This window comes from Micropterus dolomieu, linkage group LG17, assembly GCF_021292245.1.
Source record: "Micropterus dolomieu isolate WLL.071019.BEF.003 ecotype Adirondacks linkage group LG17, ASM2129224v1, whole genome shotgun sequence".
Classification (NCBI taxonomy): Eukaryota; Metazoa; Chordata; class Actinopteri; order Centrarchiformes; family Centrarchidae; genus Micropterus; species Micropterus dolomieu.
The window spans coordinates 11,653,142-11,665,669 of NC_060166.1; the positions used below are offsets into that span (position 1 = coordinate 11,653,142).

Genomic DNA, 12,528 nt, shown 5'->3' on the forward strand with positions numbered 1-12,528 from the left:
ACAGTAGTGGATTGTATATGGATTAAGGACGTTTTTTGTCATTGTTTGGTCTCCTTTCCCAAGAAACTATGTCTTCTTTACTTCATGTGATTTAAAGTCCCTACATTCACCACATTGCATTTTTGCCTGCTTACAGTTCTTCTCAGATCAGTCTGTGTTAATACAGTTCATGATTACATCTTCCTGATCCTTCTGTTAGTATCATTTACCCTGTTTGGGTGATATACGTACACTTTGATAATTCTTCCAAGAAAGATTTTTTTTGCAACACTCTGATTGCAGAATTCTGGAATAGAATCTTGGAGCAGAAAGTCTCTTACAAAATAGCTTACAAAAAAGGAACATGAACATTCTTCTATCATTATCAAATTTGCATTTCTTGCAAATGTAAGATAATAAATAAGATAGTAAGTAAGAGTAAGGATTCCCCTACTGTAGGTGCCGTGCATTTTAATAGCAGAAATTTAGACTTGTCAGAGGAGAAGCACGGGTGTAACTAATAGCATTCATGATGGCTCATTTCCATTTAAGTGTCCCAGTAAGCCATGCGGGTGTGCAAGCATGCATAATATCAGACCACGGAACTGGATCCATGTGCTGAACTCCTAGCATTGCTTCAACCAGTGTCAACCTAGGAAGGGATATATTAAACCAGAATAATTCAAATCTACGCAGAAGAGCCTGGGAATTCAGAAAGTGCAGAAAAATGCACTTACTCAATGCAAGACCAAAGACTCTACCTAATGTTTTTACTTTAAGGATTTAATCATCTGTCTTTTTGAAATAATGTAACTGTTTTGGCTAACACTATTTTTCCATCAGCATAATTCATGCTGTCTGCCTTTTACCCATCATGAATATTCATGTTCAAGTAAGTTATAGACTACTGCTCCGGTTAATGGACTCATATATCATAAAATATTATTAGAATTCACTCAATAAGATAGGTTGCCCTGAGAAAGTGCCCACTTACAGTTTATTAATGAGATGAGGGCAATGGACATGTTATGTATATGTATACAGTAAATGCTTTGAAGTTGCTAACATGCTGTTGCTCTAATGTAATAACATTTAGAGAGTTAAAATGGGCAAAACATCTTTTAAATACAGGATATCAGAGGAAGAACTTGATGATGGGAGATAAACTAAGTGTTTAAAAGCTCAGCACGTGAAGTCTGTTTTTCAGAATTTTTTCATGGTTGAATAATAACACTTAAACCCATCAGCAGGCATTTAAAGGCGGCACACTAAAAAGATCAATTTATCTCCAAGCAGTCCTCAAAGTGGAATGCCAGTCAGCAATTTCCAGTTAATTGCATTGATGATTTTTCTTACTGAACTTCCCGGCTCTGGTTTGATTTCTGCGTCACTTGATACATCCCTTCAAGGATAATTCAAATTTGTCCAAGGCCCAATGTATTGTCAGAGGACCGAGCAGGGCAAAGTCTCATCTCAGGTTCCATAATCAATGTCATTAATGCCATTATGTTTTCACAAGTACAATATAAACATGAAGTACTTGTTTCTGTCCTTTCCCCGCCATTGTAGTAACGTAGAAGTGATTTTGCATAGACAATCAAACAAGTCCTTAGTTGATTAGGGATGAGGCACAGAGTTAACGTATGAGGGTTGAGAAAATATAGCAGGAAGAGGAGAACTGGATACGTCTTCAGTGGGCTGAGAGGGAGAGACTGGACGCTCATGGGAATCATGTTTTGTCACACATAAATGGAGATTCATTGTGAAAAGTGGAGAGAACTGAATGTCCCTATGTAGTAAAGATGTTGTGGGGCTGTGAACTCATAACAACTGGACAAAATAGGTGGTGGCAGATTGTAGCAGATTTTGCTCAGAAACAGACAGGAGGGAGGGGGGAAAGAGACATGCAGATAAAAACAAAAGTAAGGGGGATAAATGAAAATGAACACAGAGGGAAAGTGGAAAGATGAAAATGAGGAGCCGAGTGACAAAGTGACAGATGGAAACACTCACAGCTTCACAGCAAGTCTCTATCATAGTACAGCCGACCCCTCAGAGATACCCCCTCTGGTGAAGCAGATCACAGCTGTAGATGAGTATCAGCGATAAGACTAAGCCCTGAACACTATATGAGCAACTGTAGCTCAAGATTAAACCGAACAGCTCACTTTTGCACACATTCACAGGCCCAACACGTATAGCAGAAAAACCTTCTAGAAACACAGACTTTCTTTAGAAAAGTAATGTATTTCATGAATAACCTAAATAATGGTGAGTTCTACTAAATATGCATGACCTAATACTTGTCTTTCTTACTGTATTAATGTTCTGCTTGTAAGTGGTCTTGCCAGAAGGAAAACTGTCTAGTTTTACTGAACTGGGTCAGGACCTTAAGAGAGATCCTACCACGCAGAGAGAAACCACAAAGTGCAGTTTTACACCCTAGTTTTTCCCTGTCTTCCTCATGCTCAATAAACATTCATCTGAACGCATCAAACCGTCATACATTTCTAAACTCTCCCTACAAGATGCCATCAATCAGCAACATTTCAATATTCTGCAGGGACAACCACATTTATCAGGCCTTAGTATGTGGTGTTTATTTTAAGCTGCTTTGTTCCTATTATTTTGTGACCCTCACTGAATGCACTGTAGTGAACGACAGCAGTTTTGTTATGGAAGTCATCAAATTTTATTTTATTACAAGCTTTATCTGACAAAGTCACCAAGTATTTAAGGCACGTCTATTCTAGGAAAATGTATGCTGCACAGGTGCCCTTCCACCATCTGCATGTTCTACACCATTTCTGCAGCTTCTGAATGAGATTTCTTCTCAAAAGGGCCATTTCAACCCACCACGATTTCAGCAGCTTTGATTTCCCTCACATCCTGCTGATTTAATTAGAAATCTTAATCAAACAGCTTGGAACGACACAAACTGAAGCAGAAATCGAATCAAAGAGCCATCAGGATGGAAGTCTTGTTAGAAAGATGAGTATGCAGGAAGCAGCTTTAACAAGTTGTGAGTGTGTGTGTGTGTATGTGTGTGTGTGTGTGTGTGTTTGTGTGTGTCTTACTTTCTCTTCCTAACTCAGTCATGTTGTTACCCCTCTGGCAGACAGGAACATGAAGAAACACACACACAAAGCACGCACACAGATGCACACAGACTCACAGTAGGCACGGGCTCAAAGAATTCCCTCTTACCTAGAAAGACACAGAAAGATCAACTGTAAAAGACGCACAACAGGCCGTAAATACTGTACATTTTTCTAAAACATTTTGCAATACACAGTGGTAAATATATGTATTTAACCGTGGAGCAGGTGGACTATCTCAATGCCATCATGAGAAACATGGAAAATAATGCAATTTCAATCGAAATAAATTTCTACTGAAATAAGTATTCCAAGGTTCATCCACCACATTTACCACATACCATCACATAATTGAAATGAAACTGAACAATATAGCACTTTATTGACACAAAAGTCATGCTGTGAATCGTTGAGCTTCCAGTGATTTGAAGGAAAAATCTTACAGAAATAGAAGCAACAATGTACCACATGAAAAGTAATAAACATTTCAAACAACAAAATTGTACCATTCAGAAATGTCACTGAGAAGGCAAGGCAGGTTTATTTGTACAGCACATTTCAACAACAAGGGTAATTCAAAGTGTTTTACATAAAACATAAAAGAAACACAGGGAAATATAAAAAAGTTTTTAAAAAACTTAAATTGAAAATAAAAATAGGCAGGTTCTCACCTTTGCTTATTTTACTCCTTTGATTCCCTTTCTCCCACCCTATCCTTTTTTAACACTTAGGGACTCTAGCCCTGAGGGCACTCTAACCCTTCCTTAGATACAGTCGTTACTGTAAATCCAGATTGTCAACTCTAGTAAAAGCGTTTGACAGTGGGCCCTGTCAACAAGTTAATAGCTGAGAAAAAAGGGACCCTAACCCTTGTAATTCTACTCGGCCCTGTTAGCTGAGGATCAGCCGTGTGAGATGATACAATTAAAAGAGCACTCTAAGCTTTTTAAATAGTGTTCACAGAAAATCTAAAAACAAAGACAAAGAAAACAGGACAGTTAAAGTTACAGTGCAGTGAAAGCTATCAATCTACAGTTTTAAATTTGATTTAATTAAAAGCAGTGTGAGAGAAGTGAGAGTTTCAGCAGACCTGCAGTTTTCTGGGAGTTTGTTCCAGATATATGGAGCATAAAAACTGAACGCTGCTTCTCCATGTAAGGTGACTTGTTTCCTGATTGTACCTAGTACCATTCCACCAAGCAAGAATTCGTCCATTGATTATGTTCACAAATGTGTCTATTCGTGAGTCTGAACAGAAAGACTAAACCTCCCTATTACAAGGGGCCACTAGTCACTAGCCACAGATATCCAGTACAATCCAGAGCAGCAGCCTTGAATACATGTTGGCTTTCTTTGAGGTTGCCATCATCAGGTGGCAAAGCTTAATAAAGCCGTCCTCCCAATGACTGGACTGCAGACTGGCAAATGTGTAAGTCCTTGTCACGATGAAGGAGTTGAAATAACACGGCTCTGCACACAAATCCTCAGACATCAGGGCCCCTCTGGGATAATAATTCCGACTGGAACATTTCTTTCATCCCAGGACACTGCACATTCAAAACAGATCACTCATGCAGTAGCTATTTTGTTGACAGTGCTTTGCTTGAGTTTTAGTCTAACCCACTCATAGTCTTAAACAAAAGTGATGTAGAATATTCATGCATACTAAATAGTACAGCTGTTACAGCTAAAACTTACCACATTATAAATGGTGCACACTTACTGTGGAACATACTGTAGTTAAATGCAAACCTAAGAAAAAGACACCTCCATGGGTCCAATCAACACTCCATTACAGCCAAGGAATACCTTTCAAGGCTCAGTAAAGTTTCATTTAATGTAAATACGTAATATATAACATAAATATACAATAGCTTTATAATGAATTTAAACTCTGTGAAGCTTATGATATTCAGTTTGTGTTAAGACTGCTGTATTGGATTGCAGTATATTGAAATGTGTCTCATCCACAATGACATAAAAGGAAGGCCAAATATTAAAAAGAAACGCCTCCACATCCATACATTCATACAGCAGTAACTTGTTTCCTGTGTTGTGGCCATAATAACCCCATTACCATTACTAATTGAGAGCTGTAGACATACATTTTCTTAAGTGTGAAGAGGTTTTGAGAGAGAATTCATGGAAACCATGTTCACAAGGGACGCACACAGTAAAGTGCTAAAGCAGCCCTCGATGTGGAGGTACTGTATTTGTTCTGTCCATTCTACTTGAGGAAGTTATTTACTGCTTCAGAGAGTTTTCACTGTGGGAAAATGGACTGAGAGAAATCAATTCTGAATTTGACCTGTTGAGGGCAAGAAATTGATCTCTGGCAGGAAGAACTAGTCAAGCTTCTTCCTTTTGCTTTCTTAGAAGATGTTTCTGTAAACAACATCAGACATGTCTTTCTGTTACTCAGCCACCATGAAGAGAGTAAATGGTGCTTATGAAAACACAGCAGCAGCCGCTACATTATACAGTATATGAACTATGTGTTCAGATGAATGTGCTCCATCTGTTATTATTTCTTTTTGGCTTAATTATTATCAAATACAGAGTCGTGTTTCAAGAATGTGATAGCATCCACAATTTGCATGCTAACACATGTAAATCCTTAGATAAATAAAAAAAAAACTTTATATGTCAGAGACTTTTAATTGGTCCACTTGGAGTTTCATTACTCTCAAGTCTTCTTTAGCCCACCACCAATGATATACAACTGGAAAAAGACAATGAACTAAGAATAATTAAATAGAGACTAGTCAATCTCATCCACTACTGTCTTGCATGAGGCTCAGTGACAAAGCAGCAGAATTAATGGGCAGCACTTATTTTATCTCTGTAAATGCCAGGTCCATATCAGTGAGGCTGTAGGTGAGGTCTATTGAGCACAGCCTGTGTTGAATGAACCAACTGTGGAGGCTTTCACACAGAGGCTGACTGGAAGACGCAGATTAACTAAAGAGGTTTACATCATTCATGAGGCTCAACTACAGGAGCAAATAATTTGAATTTTTCCCCAAAAGTTTGGCACACAATACCTCAAGCCCTTTTATGTTTTAATCGGTTATTTCCACAGCAGAATGTTAGGCTGTATCTATCTTACCACTCATCTTCCAATTTCAAAGACACAGGAATAATTAAAGTGTAATCAGAACTGGATGGAAGTTCTGAGCTTTCACCATGATTTTTGATCATATGACTGTGTTGTTGTCAAACCAGTATCCACACAGAATCATCAGAAAAATGTAGAAAAGGTGTTAGCAGAGCATGGATACAAAATTTGTCTATGCACTGTGTCACTGGTACAATTTTTTTATCTCATGTTAAAACAACAATTATTCTATTGAATAAACTAAATTCCGGTCATTGAAGCAGCCTGGTATCACATATGCCACCAGTGCCATAGAACTACTTGTTAATTGTTCAAGAATTCAGACAAAACAGCCATATAATAGTATTGGTCAAAATATTGCTTCATTTTGATGAGTGTAGGTTCCATGGCAGGTTAACACATGTTATTGGTTGGACTATAGAGTGTAAACATGTGAGTGAATTCAAAATAAGAAAATTCCAATAATATTCTTATAAACACATTTTCAATAAAAATCTCATTTTATAATTTAAAAATAAACTGGTCAGCAAGTAAAAATGTTTTTATTGCTGGATGCACATGAGCGAGAGAGATGCCGTCACATACAATGATTATTTTCTCACACACTTTTAACTTTAATGGCAAATATGTCAACAAATCTTCTACATTCAATTATTCAGTATGCAATAAAGAAAATAAGAAAATAAGACATGAATTGACATCTTTGTTCCTACACTATCTCAAGTATATTGATGGCAATATATTTGGCATTTCACAGCTGCTACTTTTTGTTACTTATCTGTCGATGTATACTGTTTGTCAATATTGATATATATGGCTGTTGGGCTCAGGTTTATTCCTGTCTGCTTATCAAACCAGGAACGCAGATCAAACACAAAAGCAGGTGCCCAAGCAGGCTGCCTGCCAGAGGCTTAGCTGCTCATGGAGATTGGTAAATGTGTCATTTTGACGCATTATATTTATTCCAACAGAACCATTAAATGCCCATCAAACAAATTCTTCACATCCCTTGACACTTCAAAAACAATGAAAGCAGGCTATTCCAGTCCAGTGAGACATCTGTCAAGGAAATGACCATTTATAGCAAATGATTATACAATTACATACAGCATTAAAGGTTCTATACTTCGAGAGAACCCTATAGAATTGAAGGAAACACAAAACAAATACATAAAAATAAAACAGACACATACATGAATATTAAAAACAGTTTGTATATAGTCAGTTACTGTGACATATGGATGTAACAGCTAATGCAAGCTCAACTTAAATGCTCTGCCTGAGCTAACGCTATGTTCCATTGTAGTGTGGCAGCACGGGCATGAGGCCCAAACAACAGGTAGAAATACTGCTTTACAATGACAGTTATTACTGTCATTCATTTAATGACTAGATCTGCCACTGTAGTAATGACTGTCATTCGGTGTGTTTTAATGTGCACTTCCCCGGCACATCTGATCATAACTGTCTTATTATTTGTTAGGACAGGGAAATCACCAGGTTTAACTGTCGCTTCATTATTAACATGGACCTACTGAAGACGCAGCAATCTGTTTGGCAAACAGGGTCCTCGTCATAACACTTCAACCACTCAAGAGCCTAGGAGCTGCACTTGGCTTAGTGTCTGTACAGAGAGAGAGAGAGATCCATAGCCAATTTTAATATGAATTGCACGTAGCGAAAACTAATGAGGAGAATCCAACAGAGGTACGTACATATACAGGTACAAATACACATAAACCTACTGCACTATAGGTGTTGTTTGCAGGAGTGAAGAGCACATTTGAAAATATGCTAGAGCAGCAGATTTCAGAATTATCTTAGTAAAACCTCACTGACACACACACACACACACAAAGCTATCATCGTTGTGATGATCCTTATCCTAGGAGGACCCACCAAAAGGTTTACTTTGGAGCAGAATAAATTAAAGAGCCTCCATGCTGCTACACTGTGATGGTATTAAAGATAATCAACAGGAGGTGAGATGGGAGAAGAAAAGAGAGGAGAAATCACATTAATATTGCAGTGTTGTTAAGATAATGTAACAAAGTGCACTGTGTTAATTTTGCATTATTCTAATCTTTAGTTTCCATCAGTCCCCTCTGTTTGTTAATGTGTTTGATGAATTAGACAGCTTGCGAAGAGGAGGGTAAACTGGCCTCCATTTCTAATCTCCCTACTCTTTGTCTCTTCATTTTCTAACTCTACCTCTCCTCTCTGCCTTTGGCCCTGCCTATGTCTCTCACCGAGCAGTGAGAGGTAGATGCATCATGGCCTCATCGCTTTGATCAGCCTTGCAGAAATCGTCATTTATCACATTCTGCCGCGTTCCAACTGACTTTTAGAAGTTAACTTGTAAAAGATGAGAGAAAGTGTAAGAGAGGGAAAGATCATTAAAACAAACAAACTAAGAAAATCTTCCATTCACTGACTCACAGAAATGAAGACGGAGCCTCATTCAGCATAATCGTCTTATTTCTTCAAAACAATACATTTATCACTTTCAGTTTTTCTTGAGGGAAAATGTCAGCGCTAAGAAAATTTGTTACAAAAACTGTCTTATAATACAAACAAATTTCACAGAAAGAGCCCACAAACATTTGCACAATTTACAAAGAGGGAAGAAAAAAGGAAATAAGGAAGAAAGGAGAAAACACATGGCTTAACAAGGCTTTCGATTTAAACCTGTGTGCTATATAATAGTATAAAAGTATACGTAAGCTTTTGTTATAGACCTTCACAGAAACAGGTGATTTAACTAATGTGTTTCTCATCTCTGAGGAAAGGAGTGTTTATTGCTGAAATTAACAGTTGAAGTGTTTGAAGTGCTGAAATGAAAGCGTGGGCCAACTTTACATTATAATATGAATTATATTGTGTGTATTATATTTTATTATCTTTTCCCTCTTCTACTCTGCCATTCCTACTAGCTATAATAAAGACTGTTCCAATTTCTTTCTTCGAACCATGTCTCCTGCTGCTTGATTCTTTCTCAGAAAGCTTGCTGCAGATGGATCATACTGAGTGCACACCGTTAAAAGGGACAATTGGGAGTCGTGATAACACATGCTTGCATTTTAAACTCATATGTTGCATGGGTTATGTTAAGAGTATAACCAGTGTAATCGTGCATGCACAAATTCATTTAGAAACACTCCAGATAGCAGAACCTGTACAGCCAAATACATCTCATAACCACAGAATAATAAAGCTGAAACTTTATTTAAAATTTTTTTATGTAGGCTCTATTGGACAATAAGTTGTCCTCATCTACAAAAATAACAGAAAAGGTTGAGAATCCCCCCATGATACCAAGCGCTGCGTCCTATTGAACTGTGTTTGCACCATAGACACACTGCACCTGCAGTTGGCTTGGAATACAGCCAAGACTGATCTCAGTGAGATTGTTTTCTGTGCAGTTGGAATGTTCTCACCTACCAGAATAAATTAAGCAAATGGGGGGCATTAAGATTGACTAGGCTATAAGTCTACCAGGCAGCTACAGTCAACACCACATGACATTAGAGAAAAGGAAAAAAAACACAGTGGGTCTTAGCTTAGGAAAACTTTCACCAGCTGTTAGCCCTCCATTCAGTTTGCTCAGTGTAGGTGGAGAAACTTGGCTGAACCTCCGGAGGGTTTTCCATTCTCCAAATGTGTGATTTTTTTTAATTTATTATTTTTTTACCTTCTGCTTGAATAGAATACCAATGAGAGACAAACAAAAAGTGGGAATACAGTGTATGATAGTGCAGGTGACAATAATCATAAAACTATGAAAACATTTTCAAGACATTATAATTATAATTTAAATCTGCAATCTGTAATGTCTCATATGTTCAAACTACAGAATCGGTTTGCAGGTAAGTTCTGGTGACCAAATCAGTCATATCCAATTTTTTACATAGAAGAGAGCATTTTCAATCATGTGAAATGCATTGTTTTTAGTTTTTTACTGCTTTCCACTACACAGATCAGACACAATACAGATGAAATGCCATATTTCTTTCTCCAAACGCCCCCCATAGCTACAATACAAGAGGTTGAGAAAATAATATACACGTAATTGCAAAATTACCTAATATGTTAAGAGTCTCAAAAGTCTCCCTTACACAGAAACTGTAGGGGGAAGAGTGGTCACAAGTTGAAACTATATGACAAACATGTATCGTAAATGGGAGTTGACAATGTCCCACCTTTGCAACAGTGTTTGGCATGGCAATATAGTTACTTTAAAAGTCCTTTTCAATAATTTCTTTACACAACGTTGTGTGATTCTATGTGTATTGTTACTAGGACGTCAACCCAGATAACCAGGGTTGAAAACAATGCCAAGATGAATCATGTTGTGCTAACAGTGGTCAGACGTGCTAATGCTGATAGCAGGGGACACATTAAAGATAAAGGGTTGGTCCTCACTTTGGAGCTGAGAGGCTGTGCATGGATAAAGCTGTGTTTGATATTAATTCATTATGCTAATTTAGCTGCTGTATTCCCATAGCTGAAGCCCAAAGTAGGAGGGTTTGATATCAAGTGTGTGTATGTACTGAACGTGTATAAGTATGTCCGTCTGTGTGCAAGCACGCTTGGTGTACGCCTTTGGCTCAGTATCTAATGACCTTAATGATATTTGTCATTGCAGGGTTTTAATGAGGAGGAAAAAATATTCAGAGGGAAAGTCTCGTTGGGATTAAACAATGTGTCTCGAAGTGCAACATTTTATATGTCAGATTATTGTCTCCATTTCTGTTTCATGGAGATTAGTATGCACAAAGGTGGAAGGACAGATAAAAATACATTAAAGAGAAAAACTTTAAAAGAATTCTAGGTGATATAGATTCAGAGTCCAGGCTTCATAATGTGTATTTAAAAAAAACTGGGGTTATTCAGGAAATGTACCTGATGTTATCAGTAAAACTGTCCATCAGAGATAAAGTTCCTATTGAGATAAAAGGAGAGTCTGGGTTATTATTGTGCATTTCTGACCTGCCACTCACATTCATATGTATCAAGCCACTGAATAACATCACGGGTGAGTGTGTGTGTGTGTGTGCACGTGTGCGTATGCATGTGTGCGTGTGTGTGTGGGAAAGAGAGATGGGATTGACAGGGTGGAGGCTGCAGAAATGGACATATGAATGTCAGGTTGTGGGCTGACAGCTCATATGAAACCCTGCTATAGAAGAGACCAGGGAGACCATCAATCCACTCAACTCAACTTCAGTGTGCCAATACCAACTAATTACCCACAGGGAACTGCAGAAACGTGGTCGTCATTCAGCTGATATTGAAAAGTTATGTTCATTATGTGACACAATAAATCCATTACTGTTGAAACAACAACGTCGCTGGAGTACGCTGTAATACATCATGTTGGCAAATAGCGGCTTTGACTGCCATTGACATTGCTTTAATATTACACTCATGATTTTCATAACACATTAAACCCTGATGAATGTGTCATTCCAGACAACAGCTTCAGTGCAATTAGTCGTCATGTTTGGTTCATAGAGAAGACAACGCGATCAAGTCAGACCTATTGTAAATGAAGTGAGGAAATTATATTGTAAATTAAATATTTTCATTTTCAGTTGAAGATGGCATTGTTAATGCTAAGAAAAAAGCTGGCGAATGAAGCTGTCAGTCAGTTAAGCACAGTTTAATTATGTTATAAACACAAGTGTGGATTCTAGTCAACAATCTGATTACTACAGATGTAGGAGGCCAGAGGGAATGTGCTTGGTTGAAAAGCTTTCTTCTATATAATGATTGCTAATCCAGCAAGCAACACGTCAATGGAAGACACTGTTGAAATATATTTCCATATACAGTGGGGGAAATAAGTATTTGACCCCTTGCTGATTTTGCAGGTTTGCCCACTTACAAAGAATGCAACAATCTACAATTTTAATCATATGTACATTCTAACAGTGAAAGACAGAATCCCAAAGAAAATTCCAAAAAATCACATCATATGAATTTATAAAAATTGATAACCATCTGATGAGGAAAAACAAGTATTTGACCCCCTGGACAAACAGCATGTTAATATTTTGTAGAAAAGCCATTATTGGCCAGCACAGATGTCAAACGGTTTTTATAGTTGGTGACAAGGTTTGTGCACATTTCGGCAGGGATGTTGGCCCACTCCTCCCTGCAGACAGCCTCCAAATCATTCAGGTTCCGAGGTTGTCGCCTGGCAACTCGAATTTTAAGCTCCCTCCAAAGATTTTCAATTGGATTCAGGTCTGGAGACTGGCTAGGCCACTCCAGAACCTTGATGTGCTTCTTCTTCAGCCACTCTTTTGTTGCTTTGGCGGTGTGCTTAGG

The 12,528-nt window shown here is 37.9% G+C and overlaps 1 protein-coding gene and 1 long non-coding RNA gene across 2 annotated transcripts in view; both read right to left on the reverse strand.

Moving 5' to 3' along the window:
- LOC123985621 overlaps positions 1 to 3,164 on the reverse strand; it is a 54,698-nt gene extending 51,534 nt beyond the window's left edge. Inside the window, exon 1 of the long non-coding RNA XR_006828721.1 lies at positions 3,057 to 3,164. This is a non-coding gene — a long non-coding RNA (uncharacterized LOC123985621). The remainder of the gene's footprint in view (positions 1 to 3,056) is intronic.
- The window catches only part of LOC123985620 (limbic system associated membrane protein), a 520,828-nt gene that overhangs the window by 399,768 nt on the left and 108,532 nt on the right, over positions 1 to 12,528 (reverse strand). The window lies entirely within an intron of this gene.